The sequence below is a fragment of the Euprymna scolopes genome, chromosome 1 (genome assembly GCF_053919585.1).
Source record: "Euprymna scolopes isolate OS-2025 chromosome 1, ASM5391958v1, whole genome shotgun sequence".
Taxonomy (NCBI): Eukaryota; Metazoa; Mollusca; class Cephalopoda; order Sepiida; family Sepiolidae; genus Euprymna; species Euprymna scolopes.
In genome coordinates this window covers 29,799,516-29,815,213 of record NC_136482.1, presented here as the reverse complement: position 1 = coordinate 29,815,213, position 15,698 = coordinate 29,799,516, and the positions used below count along the sequence as shown (strand labels likewise).

Sequence of the window (15,698 nt, the reverse complement as noted above, 5' to 3'; positions counted from 1 at the left end):
CTATGATCTGGCAGGACTTTTCCTTTTTGTTAACTATTATGTCATCTAGTCTTTTTTCTTGAATGGGTTTACCTGTTTGTACGCCCATATCTCATAGAATTCTGTAACTTTTGTTTTCAACTGTTGCTGCCATTTGTCTGGGTGTTCAACGTGCAGTTGTTTGCCTAATTCTCAGTATACTGCCTTCCCCACTTGATCATACCTGTTCTTGTATTCTTTTTGGGCTAGTTTGCTGCATTCGTTTATGATGTGGTTTATCGTTTCATTTCTTTGCCCACAGTCTGTTCCAAATTTAAAAATGTGTCAATTCTTAGCGGTTGATATGGTTAAATATCGTGAAGATGGAAGGAGAGATGTACTTTTTTTACTTTGACACTTTATGGATGGGAGTGGGATTAAAATATGAATTTGGCTGGTCAATTGATTTCAACTTAGAAACGGCACATAATTTTTTCATTGTATACACATCTGCTTGATATTTACTAGCAAAAATGATGGAAAAAATAGGAGGACATAGTTTTGAAAGCCGGTTTATCATAATTTTTTGTAGGTCTTCGACTACTTTTTGATTGTATTTGAAAAATTAAAGCCTAAAATTAATTTCCAAGAACAAAAGAAGATTTTTGTACACGTGAAAAAAAAGAGTTATAATGAAAAATGTTTTCATGGCGACATTTGGAAGCTGACAAGTCAGCTAAATTTTGAAGTTAAATTAATTGTAAAAATCCTTTGGAAGATAAATATTAGTTTTCTGGGTCTATTTCAAACATAGTTAGTAAAGTTAGATATTGAATTAAATAAAAACACACATTGTTTGCACAAAAAATAGCTTAATTAACTCCCAAAAGCGAGAGATCCTGGCTACACACAATCACAACAAACGAAAAATCGTCCAAGTGTGGTTTCTACAGAAGCCCAAAATGTCAGAAAGTCAAAATAACGTCAGGTACTTAAAGGGAGGTAGGGAGTGCTGGTTTTCTTTTTTTTCCTCCAGCAGTGCACCTGTACATTCATATCGTGAACGTTTGTATAATTTTTACCACTTTTTAATGTAATTATTTTTCTCTGTTCCTGTTTTACATTCTTAAAAATATATTTTTCAAGATTATATAAATATTATGTTATGCCAAAAGTTTCACGTTCATTCAAGACAGGGAAAATATTAGAATCTTACATATAAAAAATATGCGAGACATGTAATCTAAAAAAAAGTAGATGTATTTTTTGCAATTATAATTTTTTTGTGTGAAAATAAACAATGCGTAATTCAATGATAATATCGGTAGTTCGAGAAATTAATTTTTCTTTGAGTTATATCGATTTAGTTATACTGACTTTAGTTGTAATGTTCTTGAAAAGGTTAATTTTTATTTTTTTTTATTGGAACAATTTACAATGCTTTATTTTCATAAAAAAAGCAAAAAATAAATTCATTCATTGAAAACCATAACTTTAATAAAGGTGTTTTTCGTTTAAACAAAATAATGCATTTCTACTACGATTCAAATAAAAACAATGGGTTCATTATATTCTTTCTTAGAACTGAACGCCTGTGGAACTCTGTTCCGTCTGCCTGCTTCCCACCTGACTACAACTTGGATGTCTTCAAGTCCAACGTAAACAAATTCCTAATGAACCGCCCCCTTAAGTAAACACTTCATCAAATCTCCACACTAACGTACTGTACTTGCAATAACCCTTATCCCTGAGTGGCTTCCGGGCCTTGATAAGTGGTGACCACCGGATAAAAAAAAAATCCGTGATCAGTATTTGATAAATACTAAAAATTTCATTAAAATTGGTTCCTAATTTCCTGATTTCTAGTGAATTTTTAAATAAAGAGAGGGGCTCAAAATGTTTATACATTTTGAGCATCGACTATTCATTTTGCATGCACCTAATAATAACGTATACACACTTTATACACTAGGAAAAGGTAGGTTTCTTTTATAATATGCGAATGAATAATAATAATATTAAATCAAAATTAAACGCTAATTGAAGTAGAATTAAGATAAGATTAAAATGAATTAAAGTTTAAAATTTTAAACAAAATATTGCTAAATAAAAAAGAGTTGAAAACAATGCGTAGATAAAGTGCTTCATGGGAAGGAAGGAATCAAATAACATTTTTCTGTTAACAACAGAGAAGATAATATAAGGTTGGTGCAAAAATAATGTCGTTTTTTGACGTTTAACTATATATATATATATATATATATATATATATATATATATATATATATATATATATATACATTATTTTTGCACCAACCTAATATGAGATTATTGTATTGTTTAAATTAAATTTTACCAATTTCAGAGATTCACTTTTAGATTTTCAACATGATAAAGAGTTTAAAATAATTCTTAGTGGAATGGAAATTATTCAAGTTCTATTGTCATGTTATGAGAATGCCAAGTATCAAAAGAAGTGTTCGAAGCATGTTTGAATAAGAATAGTAATTATAAGTATAGTTTTTGTAAAATATTTCTCTATTGCTAACTTCATTTATTCTCATCCATCGGAGAAGCAATAATACAATGTTATGAATTTTTATATTTTTTAGGATTTTTAAACTTGGATTTTCGATGATAAAACCGAAAACCAAAAACCGGTTTTTCATCATTTGGTAAGTCACTTTTCTTTAATTTATTTATTCGAAGACAAGGATTAAGCAAACTGTTACCAAAATGTAGATGCCAGAGCCCAAATGGAGATGAGTTGCAACTATGCTTTTCCCGATCTTCAAATCAAATCCAATGTTTGGGAAAAAAAAAAAAAACAAAAAAAAAAAACTAGCATAGTGACACAACCCATGTAAAGCGATAGTTGGAAGCTACTTATATATATATTATATATATATATATATATATATATATATTATATATATATATATATATATATATATATATATATATATATATATATATATATTATATATATATATATATATTTCAATGTTTATTCAAAACTGCTTTAATCTTGAATATAGTAGTGATTGTTAGGACTAGGACAACAGCATATTCTTTTCATTGTTTTGACTCTCAAGTGTGTATCCGTTGATATCTTATATGCTTTTATATACAGTGATATGGTTCTTGATTGATTAACTATGTCAGATATATACCAGAGAGTCAAAACAATGAACAGAAGATTATGCTGTTTTCATAGCCCTAATCATTGTCACAATCTCTTCTGGCAGGTTTTTCCATGGAGCAGAATCACCAATAAAGAACGCTTCCTTTCTTCTCCTGAGCTGAACGAGAAATTTGTACATGGTTTGTAAGTGCCTGTGGAAACCACGACTTGGTGCTAGAGTTAAAAATACCTGGTTAATATTGTACACGAGAACCAAGTCTCCTTATAATCTCCGCAGTTCAAGTGAGAATAGTTTTAGTCTTTGGGGTTTTTCTTTCTCAGTAGACTTGGAAAGTCCTGTCACCTTCCTTGTTGACAACTGTTTGAAAATATTTCAAAACATGATGAGAATTTTGGTTGTGTTTATTGGCGTTTCTAGCATATTTGAGATCATTTGATCATGCGTGTAATGCTTTTCTCTTGATAATCCTCCTCTTCTTTTGAAATAATCGCTCCGATCGACTTTTATCTAATAAATAAACATTTAGCTCCATCAGATATTTTCATTTGTTTCACGGAACAGAATCTCAAACACCTTTTCCTTTTATTGCGCAAAAATCTGCACAAAACTTATGGAATGACTTAAATGTCATCATCTTCATTTTCTTTGAAGAACAAAATTCAATTCCACGGTTAAAGAAATACATGTTTTTCTCCCGCTTAAAATGTTTGAAATATTGTTTTTAACTTCTTTGTTTCGCTATGTTGGACCACTTACGAAATGTTCTAGTGGTTGAAACAAACGCAAACTTAAAAATAACCGAGCTTATCTTTTAGTATCCTTCGTTTTAAAAACTACTGCAGATGTTATGAACAACTCAGTTCATCCCGTTTTAAAGTTTTCAATTTACATGAGATTTTTCTAAAAAGTTCAATATAACACTTTAACATGGCAAAGTTGGTACTTCTGAAATGCATACAGATTTCCTTAAACTAAACTGTTCATCATCTTCCGAAATCTGAAATATTCATAAGCTTGGATAATGGATGCCTCATGAATTGGCCAAAGGCAGCCATAAATTGTAAGTTGAAATCTACAAATTATTTAGTTCCATAAGATATCTCCAGATAATATTAAACCAAAAAACAAAGAAAAAAAACGACGACCACCAAAAATTCAACTGCATAACAGATACATAATGCAGAACTAGACAAATCAACACTTTACATATAGTACCATGTGCATTGACATTAAATGACCCTATGGTGGTTGATATTCCGTAAAGCCCAAATAATCAATCAGTCAATCCAGATAATATTAAATATTTATTCAGCTTATGAAGAAGAATGCCTGGATGACAGAAGAAGATGGTTTACAAAATTCCTGAGTGGAAATTTTGCCTTTGAAGAAGATCTATCATGTCGTATGAATCCAAAGATTCTATTGTTGACATTGGTTTCCCCAATATTTTTCTAGTCAGAATTCCATCTAGAAAAACATTGGATACTTATGGTAGGTACCACTAAGGTTTACAAGATTCTAAGTGAAAATGATTTTTGTGGAACGAGCAGGGTTCACACTTGGAAAACCCAGGTCGTCAATCCGTGTCATTGATCACCGTCACCTCCCAAGATGTTTGGTTGATTTTGATGACGAGTTCCTTATGGCATTTCTTAAAGAAAACGCTTCAGCATCTGAAGAATTAACAGTGAAGCTTTCCTCAAACCAAACAGCTGTTCATAATGGTCAACAATTTTGAAATGATCGTAAGCTTGTAAAACGAGTACCTCATACATTGTCTGAAGGCAATCATAAATTGTTGAAATCTACACACAAATTATTTAGTTCCATGAGACATTCCCTATTATTATTAAATATTCAATTCTCATGAATGTCTAAATAAAAGAATGTGCAGATATCTGAAGTAACCATAAATCATTAAGATCTGCTGATATAAATATATCTATATATGAGCTTACAACTGAAATTTACCCAGTACTTTATCCGTTATGCCACGATCCTTGTCTACAATTCTTGTATCGATTTTGGAAGCCTTTAACGTATTCATATTTATTTTTGTGAAAATAACATTCAATGTGGGAACAGTAGTCCGAATAATTCAAATAATACAAATTCTATTGGTTTTGTCTGCAGGTATGTATTTGGTTTTCGTGCAGTTTATTTTCAAACCATTTTGGTCGCTTTTAGATTTAGGAGATCAAGTATAGAGGTTATGTGAATGAAAAAAATGTGCAGATATCTGAAATAACCATAAATCATGAATTTAGATCTGCTGATATAAATATATCTATATACGAAGGTCGTTCCGAAAGTAAAGCCTCCTATTTTCTTTTACTCAAAATGTGGAAAAGCTACAAAGACAGGAATTGTACCATAAAGACGAAAGAACTTCAGAATTTATTATTCTATATAGTCACCACCATTTTCAATTCACCACGATTTTCTAATGAACTTTTGCCAGCAATGAACAGTGGCTGTGCATGGACATTCGGAGCATGCTTTGTTATATGAGGATTGTTCCCAAAGTAAAGTCTCATATTTCTATTTTTAAACTAAAAAAAGTATAAGAAATACGACGATGGGAGTAGTACCATTAAAATAAGTGACATTTTGTGCTCCAGAATTTATTTTTCTACATAGTCACCACCATTTTCGATTCACTTTTGTAAGCGATGTGCAGATATGTGAAGGTATCTATAAATTATAAATTAAAACCTATCGATACAAATATATATTGCAGTTAAATGATTTAGTTTGGAACAAGTGCACCATATATCGTATGTATCAGTGCGTTGACCATGCTGAGAGGATCTTGTTTGGCCTTGGAATATGCAGTTTGAAATGTTACCAAAGACAAGGTGTTAAAAATTAGTATAAAACTGTTCTAGGGCAGCCAGAAAGAATGAAGAAGAAAGAAAAATAATGACCACTGTTTTCGTTATATAATTAAGAGTTTGTCAAGTTTGTGATGTGATATGCAAACGAGATGCTCTGGTTAGGAATCAAAAAAACCCCTGAGTTTTGAGAGATTAGGAAGTTTAGATTTGGACGTTGAAGAAGCAAGTCTTGTGAGCAGTAAGTCGCATTTTGAAGTTTAGAATTTAGATAGCAGAGTGTAGAACGTTGGTGTTGAATTTTTGACAGCAGATGGTGGAGTTGAATTTATTGACACCAGAAACAAGAATAGGACGAGTTACACTTGAGTGCTTTAATTTTCACATATATACATATATGAATGCCAATGTCTGTACGTTTTCTATAGAAAGTTTCGATAATTTACATAAAGCTACAAGTGTATCTATAACTTGTAAACTTCTCCAATGAAGACAATGAAAGTTATCCTGAATCTCTAAATTTTTTAATTTGTTTGAGATGTTTGACAATTTTTGCATGACTGAGGAAATATATATAGCAGTAGATATATACGACTGAATACTGAAGAAAAGTATTCCTTCAAATCTTTGAATATGGGTATTTTACATGCTCGGCATCTCAAAGCTATGTACGGCAGGCCAATTCAACTCCATAACATAGATGAATATATCGGTTACACTGTGGAAAATCTGGCTTAAGTGCGTAAGAAGCGATGTGATTACATGCAACATGACTTATATCAACTGAATGAAGAGGAGGCATGAAATGATGCCTGGTATTGCCCATCCTGATGTCTGGGACAATCACAGCACTGTAAATATCGAAACTAGATGAAGAAAAGGTAGTATTTATTAGATGACCCTATAAATGTTAATCACTAATTCTAAGAATAAAATGTCTTTTGAGGATACATTTGCAATCATTGGAACAAAATTGTTAGTCAATTTGCAAATGACATCAGAAATAAAAATAAATGTATGCCTGTTTTATTTGTGTGTCTTTTTTTGCACTGCGTGAAGTGCCAAAACCAAAATTAAATGGTAGGCATGGAGAAAGAATCTGTTTTTCTGCCAAAAGAGCCATTGATATCAGAATTCCCATTGGAATCACTAAAAGACAGTATCAAGTATTTACAATATATGCAGCTTTGATCATTTCTGCCAAAACAATTACACCAAATAAATTTTTACGGTATATATTCACTTGTTGAGGTACCTGCCAATCACATGGAAAACAAGAATATAATCCTTACCCTAACCTTTGCCTGACAACAAAAGGGTGGACTAAAAAAAGCTTAGCTGCGCTTTACTTCATATTGTATAAAGTTATTTTTTTAGCAAAGCAGGTACATTTACAATTTCTTTTTAAAATAAAATCTGCTGTTTCGGGCATAAAGCCTGGATCCTTTTTTTTTTTTTTTGCAGGGTAGGGGGTCGATAGTCATCCAATTTGTCAACAACTGTTGAGCTTACTATATTGTAAAGATTTTCACAAGAATGCGGGCGGGCATCCTGTTTCAACGGTATATAATAATATGACAAAATACGCCAAGTGGGATGCGTAACAAAACGAAGGTTTATTAGTACTTCGTAATCATACAAAAACAAAATGGCTACTTGCTTTTGAAGTTAGATAAATGTAAATGAAGGTAAAGAAAAAGGAACTTAGCGTGTGAAAGCTAAACGTTCGTCCCTGGGAAGCTTGGTTAACTGGAGTACACTTGTAGAGTGTAAGATGCGAGACTGGTAGGATGCAAGGCTGCAGGGCAAGACTGCAAGACTAAAACGTAAGACTAGACTGCAAACAAGACAAGACGCCCCTACCTTAAAATGGTAGCTCTTTTATATACTGTTTCATATTCAGTTCGATACGTAGTTATATCCCTTATAAAACATACGAAATGCGAAATGACATCATTGTAAGGAAAACGTCTATAAAAGAGAGAGAGAGAGAACGTTAGTGAAGACACGCGTGGCGGAATAATGAGGAAATAAATGTCGTTGTTGCATGAAAAAGTGAATTCGAGTTAATGTTTGTGATGGTCCCCTTTACGACATAAATGTGTGGGTCCCGTGTGTAAACATGTACAACGTTACAAAATACCACATTCACTCTGTGATTTGATCTTACTTAGATGATCCAGAATTTGTTTTAAAAAGATTTTATTTACAAAAATTTAATTGTGGTGAGTGGGTCAGCATTTACAGATATTAAAAACTAATGGAATATAAAGTTAAGCCATGGAAACATTGATAATTCAAAAGGTTGAGATTAATGTTATCAAAGAGCATAATAATTATCAATGTATCAAATTTAAATTAAAATTCTGTAGTCGAAATTACGTAAAAATTTTTCTGTAACCAAAATATTCAAGGTTACATAAAAGGCAAGATTTCATTGGCTACAATATGGACCACGTAGAGAGTGTCTATGATGAAAACAACCGAAGTTATCACCAAAAGTTTGACTTCACCTGGATTTTTGACCTAGATATGCCAAAATTAAACCAATTTTAAGTGACATCATGGACGATATTTTGACCAAGTTTGGTGATGATTGGTCAAGTGATATATTATGGTAGGTTGTACATAAATTTGACTAGAATACATCAGAACTGACTTGAATACTAGATAAGACATACAACTTTTATCTTCTACGGACCACCACCCCCGGACTTAACAACACCAACAAAATGATGAAAAAAGATTAAAAAAGATTACAATATCTTCTATGATTAGGATGGATACCACCGATAGTCTAAGAAAAAAAATAAAAAATGATTTTTCATTTAATGAAAAATTATGCAACATTACTAGGTTATCTAAAATTTTCGGATTTAACCTTACGAAATAATAATGGAAGTAATATACAGTAGCGCCAAAAAGAAAATCTGCACTTGCTGCGTACTAATTCAAGGAATTCCCAAAAGATTGCAGGCTGTCAAATTGCAGAACGACTAGGCTACTAAATATTAACCAGTTCATTGTGTTCCTGTTGTATTTGTGTTGATTAATGTTTTAAAGTGACATTTATTTATTTTTTATTTATTTATTTTTTTTTTTTACATAGGCGTCACCACTTATCAAGGTCGATAGGCCACTCAAGGATAAGGGTTAAAGAGTGTAGAGTAGTCAAAAGGACAATATAGTAATCGATATTAATGGAAGTTCGGTAAATTTGTTAACTTAAGTGGAATGGCTCATCAGAAACTTGTTCACGTTGGACTTGAAGACAACCATATTATAGACAGCTGGAAAGCAGGAAAACGGAAGACAATTCCACAGGCGTGCAGTTCTAAGAAAGAAGCTTTGATCATGGAATCTATGTTTAGGTTTAGGCACAGATAAAGAGTGGGGAAAATTATTGATAATGTTTTCAGCTAGTCTAGTGTTTCTTGTGAAAGTTTGGTGAGGGGGGACCATAGATTGAAGCTCAGTCGAACACTTTCCATGAAAATAACGATAAAGCAGAGACAAACTCGCAACATCTCTTCTGAGAGATAGAGGTTGCAGCGAAGAGAAAAGGACATCTCCCACCAGACCACGAAATCTATTTTGAACCCTATCAAGGCAGGACAAGTCTTTTCTAGCAGCTCCTGCCCATATGTGGCAACAGTATTCCATCCTTGGACGTATCTGGCTCTTATATAGATAGAGAATTGCATCAGCAGTGAGATATCTACTGGATCGATAGAAGGATCCCACCATTTTTCCAGCGGCCTTGGCAACAGATTTGATGTACATATTCCATTTAAGATCAGGAGTAAAGGTCAAGCCCAGAAGCCTGTCAAAACTTGAGGCCTCCCCAAGACGAGAGCCATTCATTTTAATTGATGCCAGATGGGGATCAGAACGTTGATGATGTAAAGATAGAAGCTTGATTATAGATGCATTAAAAGTAACCAGCCACTCCTTACCCCATTGTACAGCGTGATCAAGATCAGAGGAGAGAGAATCGGAGAGAACTTGGTCGTTTACTGTCTTACATGTGCTACCATAGATGGTAGTGTCGTAAGCAAAAATGTCTACGAATGATGTAAGGATGTGATTTGGAAGATCATTAATGTAGATCAGGAAAAGAATTGGGCCCAGGATGAACCCCTGAGGGACTCCAGCATTCATACTGTGAGCTTCCGATTTTTGCCCATCAACTACTACTTATGACCCTATCAGAGAGAAATGATTTAATAATTGAGAAGACATTTCCAGCTATACAATAGCTGGAGATCTTGTGAAGTAAACCTTTATGACATACCCTATCAAAGGCCTTTTATATGTCGAGAGCAATTGCCCTAGAAAGGTTGCCTCTGTCGAGAGATTCGCTAATCCTATGAGATATAACTGTAAGCACATTTGCTGTAGATCTATCAGAACGGAAACCATATTGTGTGTCACTAAGAAGGTTATTTTTGCTGAGATGGTTGATTATTTCTCTATTTAACACAGATTCCAGCAACTTACTCATGACGCACAGGAGACTTATTGTCCTGTACTGAGAGGGGGATGAACGATCACATGAATTCTTAAATACAGGGCATACTAATGAGATTTTCCAGGGTGATGGGAAGCAATTCTCCTTAAGACAACGTTTAAACAGTTTTGCAAGTATGGGTGCTAGTTCTGGTTGAAGTCTTTTGAGTACTATAATTGGAATACCGTCAGGGCCGGTTGCTTTACTGGAATCAAGGTTTTGTTCCATTGTGCAGTTTCTTTTTGCCTTCTCGGTTTGAGGTTATTTTTTAAATTGACGTGAACACTACGATACTTCAATTAAAACTAAAATATGAGCAGGTAAAATTATAGAGGAACAAAAAGCGAATCAAATGAGGTATAGGTTATTCAAAAAATTACATTCAATTTAGTTTAAATTTGCGATTTTTCAAAAAAAAAATGACAAGTGCGAACTTTCTTTTTGGCACCACTATTATACAGCACAATCACGTTGACACACCAGTTCTTTTCAGATCACCGAAGTTAAGCAACAATGAGCCTAGCCAGATGGGTGACCATTTGGGAAGGCTAGGTACTGTATGTACTGTACAGAGTCATAGAAATTTCCAGGTTGGTATCTTGTGGTGCATTAATTCACAGGGAGAGATGTACCCCCAGACTTTATTGAGACACATATCTAATAGAAGGAAAACTTTGATGTAAAAACCTACAGTTTACTGTATGCTCCGTTTTGTGGCAGTCATCTGCACTGGCAAAGATTAGCAGTAATACCAAAAAGTGTGTTAGTTCTACACAAAGCTTTCACCACTATAGACACATCATTTGTGTGGATTTCCAAAAAACTTAGTTGTTGTGGCAGAACCTCATACGTCGAAATCGACAGGAGAGTCCATATATATATATGTATACAATTAAATCATTTAGTGTATCAACATTCCTCATAAGTATAAGTATGGAGGGGGCAGCAAGTGCAGCTTTAGCAAATTTTGGAAGCTTAAGGGATGCAGTGTTTCAACATTATTCTCTCTGTGCGTGCGTACGTGTGAATAGGTGTGTTTCATTGTGATGGCAAAAGGAAGTAGCAGCAAAGACCTTGACGAGAGAAAGAGAAAAGAGAATGAGAATCGGTTGCTCAGCGTTTATATATTATTTTTTGAGAGGCTCCTAGGCAAGCTGGTAAAAAAGATTTGAAAATTAAGTCTTTCTTTGAGCGTTGATTCGTTAAAAAGTTCACCTCTTTGTCACGTGTTATGCTTCCGACTACGTCCGCCGAACAAAACACATATTAAGTTTTCTTCACCACAGAATTTCCGTGGGCGTGTTTTGTGAAATCTTTGCGCCTCTGAAATTTATTAATTTCGTTTTTGCACGCGTAATTGGATTTTTATTTATTCATTTATTTTAAAACAAGAAATGAATGCATTTTTTAAGTGTGTTTAACCGTACAGATGCCAGGTATATCATAAAGGTGTCAACAACCAAATACTACTACTACTACTACTACTACTACTACTAATAATAATAATAATAATAATAATAATAATCATGAAAAATATAGACATTGATGGATTTCAAAATTGTTGCATTTAATTTGCATAACAAATCTTTGGGATACCGGATGTAATAAAATCAAGAATGCAAATATTTTCTGAAATAAAATGTTATCAGCCCTTTACAAGAGCTAGACCTGCTTAGTTCATAAAAAAAAAGATTTAATTTAAATTTTGTGACGTTATTTTTGTATTCCTTCAAACATGAAAACAGATACTACACTTTACTTCTAACTTCTTGATAATATTTTGTATGGCGTTTTTTTTATATATATCCACAGGTTTTAATATCAAAAATCTCAAAAAAAAATATAAAAGAAAAAGAAAAAAGATGAAGTTATTAATAATAATAAAAATAATTACAATTATAACAAGGCCAAATAGACATTAGTCGCGTGCTCTCGTTTAATATATGAATGCGTGAATGTAGGATTGGCATGAAATTCTTAAAGATAAACTAAAATGACCGAAAAATTGGCTGAAATGACTTAAATAAATAAAAAGTAAATGACTTAGAATGACTTTAATTAACTTAAGGTTGAATTGAATGACCTGAATGCTTAAAAAGTAACTGGAATCCTTCAAAAACAACTTGAATGATCTGGAGAATGACTTGAATGGCTGGTTGTAAGGTAGGTGATCATTTTACATTAAATTAATACAGAAAAGTGAGCCCCCACTTTATATCACAAAGTTACAAACATAAGTACAACATGTAGTAAGAACAGATACTACATTTTGATCTTGGCCAAAAGGCCAAGAAAAGCTTAAAAAGCTAAGAACAGCATCTATTAACAACAGACCTTTGATCTTAACCAAAAAGGCCAAGCACAAAAGTGTTACGGACAGACCGACAGACCGACCGACGGAATGACTTATAGAGTCGCTTGCACGTGACTAAAAATTCATAGGCTCCAAAACTATTGCATCACATTTTGTATAAAGTACCCCTCGGGAAGCTAAATGTATTAAAATCAAATATAAATTAATAAAATGAACTTCTGCGATCCTTGAACCAGTTTATGTAAAAAAAATATGCTAATATAATTTCTAAATATATTTTTATTTAGTTTTTCTTGATAATTTTTGAAAATGAAGTGTGGTATCAAAAGAGATACTATGCTTTGTTCGTAGTCAAGTATTTCTTGAACATTTTTGAATGTGGTTTTTTTTGTTTTTTGTTTTGTTGTTTTTTATACACAGAATTCTGCACACAATTAATCTTAGAAAAAAATCTCAAGAAAAAAAATTAGATGAAGTTAGATTGAAATGTGAGATTGAAATCGTCGCTGTTGAATCCAGACAAAAGAAACTTATAATATCTCATTAACATTTGCAAAATATAGTGTTATTTCACACATGAAATTTGATGACTGCTCAAAGCTTGCGCTTCATTACATTTTTCAGATCAATGAGGAATTATATGATAATTACCAATTAACACTAATTTATCTAATTGCTTGACATCAAAAGAAATCCTGTATGACATAATTTTTATTTTATTTTTCATTTTTTAAATATCAATCATGTTATTATAATGAAGATTTAACATCTTTATGTGTATCAAATTTTTAAATCACTTACTGCCAACCAAAAAATAGATATGGCATAATAATCCTACTGATACCCTGATTTTCATGAAGTTAAGAACTGCAAAAATCTAATGGTGTCCTCTCCTCTGACAGGGATATACAAGCGACTAGGGACCACTTGTGAATTCAATATTCTCACGAAACTACCTCTTTTGGAGGAAGCTGATTCAATCCACCTAGGGTAAGGGTCACTTCGGTACGGAAAAGGTATTCTTGGTATCTCATATAGGATATAATCACTTTGATACACGGGTTCTTATTAGATCATCAAAGTTAAGCAATGTTGAGTCTGGTCATGTCCAAATGGATTTGAAAATACCAAGTGCTGTATGTAAGGGGATAGTGACACTTCTTTGTAAAAACTAATACTGTCATATTTTCCGATTATTTTAGATTATTAAATCTACTTAACCTGGCCTGCAGCGTCATGTAGCCAAAAGGCCACGATGTTTCACATTTTGTTTAAGTTTTAATTGTTTTTTCTAATGAATATCATAAGTGAAAAATCTCTATTGAAACATACGGTGAATAAAATTGGTGTAAAAGCAAGTTAGCTTTTTGAAATTTAATATATTTCAAACTCCTCGAAATAAAGCAAATATAAAAAGGACAGATTCGGGTTGACACCGGTTGTTTTCATTTCCGGTATTACATATTATGTCAATAGCGATAAAGTTATTTAATGTGAATTTTGGCAAGGGTCATATTTGATGCACGTCAGGAATCTGTAAACGGAGTCATGAATCAGGTGACGTAAATATATGTATGTATGTAGATATATATATATATATGTAGATATATATATATATATATGTATGTAGATATATATATATATATATATATATATACGTAATCAGGTCGAAGTCAAATGCTGTAGACAAAACAGACCATGATAGAAGATGTCACATTTTTAAAAAAAGAAACTAAGGATTTCAGTCAGTCTCTCTTGGAAAGCCATGTGAACGAGATGCAACCAAAAACATGGAATAATCTAGAACGACCATCAAATTGATGTCTATCCATCTGCATACCTCATTTCGTTAAATTAGAAAGTAAAGTTTTAGAAGTAAATAACTAGCTATGACAAGATTAGTCCATTTTCTCCAGATAAAACCTTTGAAAAAAAAAAAACTCAGCAAACGTCTCCCTTGTGCTTTTCCTGCATAAGAAGAGTTTTATTCATTTTATTCAAACAGGCGATGCGGTTGACAGCCACTCATGAAAAGAAACATACAAGACCTGCGCGTATAAACACCACATGCATAAAAAGATCTGACTTCATTTTTTGTTAATGAAAATGTTCACACATTGAAATGTGAGCAAATAATACCGAAAACTTTACTTTTAATTAAAACTTATTTTAAGAAAAGGGGGACTATATTAACAAAGCTTTGCAGATTTTTTTGTGTGTGTAAGCAAAATATATAAACAAACGAAATAAGTTTTTAAAAATACATTATCTCATTTTTTTTATGGAAATTCCTTCAGTCAAGGAATTAAACCACTTGATGAAAAAAAGTGTTAAAAAAATACTTCTTCAAAGTAAAAAACTTACCAACAATAAGTGTTAGATGGAATAGATTTTTTTCCCAGAAAATATCAATTCTTCCTTCTTGGTTAGAAACATCACTCCTGGAATATGAGGACTAAAGAACAAAATAATGGATGCGAGAGTTACAGGGCTGAGAAAAGTAAACACACTTTATACTTTCCTTATTTACAAAATGTATAACAAATGATACTTTTCGTACTTGTTTTGCTTTAATTGAAATTTATTTGAATCTCATTTTTAGTGTCTGAAACGCCTGTTGCATCTTAAATTCTATTTTATCAGTTTTGAAGAGATTCCGGAGCAAAAGAATGAGTTGAGGTTTGCCCATAACCGAAAATTGCTGAAATAAAGCATAAAGAAGGCACACAAAACTATGATAGACATAAAGTAAGATGTCTTCACAAAACTGTGTATTTTTGCAGCTTAATTAAAAAATGTACTTATTCAGAAAATGGATCTATTTAACATCTGAACTATTCTGCTCCCTGAATGCATCTGATAACGGCTAATTAAAACACGAGGAGTAGGTCGCTTAATCTAGTCTGGATAAAGACTACATTCTAAAGAGGGCAAAT

The 15,698-nt window shown here is 32.5% G+C and overlaps 1 long non-coding RNA gene and 1 pseudogene across 1 annotated transcript in view; one reads left to right on the top strand and one right to left on the bottom strand.

Annotated features, from left to right (window-relative positions):
- LOC145280014 (uncharacterized) overlaps positions 1-15,698 on the top strand; it is a 1,242,036-nt gene that overhangs the window by 1,038,413 nt on the left and 187,925 nt on the right. The window contains exon 5 of the long non-coding RNA XR_013868525.1: positions 2,571-2,633. This is a non-coding gene — a long non-coding RNA (uncharacterized LOC145280014). The remainder of the gene's footprint in view (positions 1-2,570; positions 2,634-15,698) is intronic.
- LOC145284475 (U2 spliceosomal RNA) lies at positions 12,643-12,747 on the bottom strand (annotated as a pseudogene).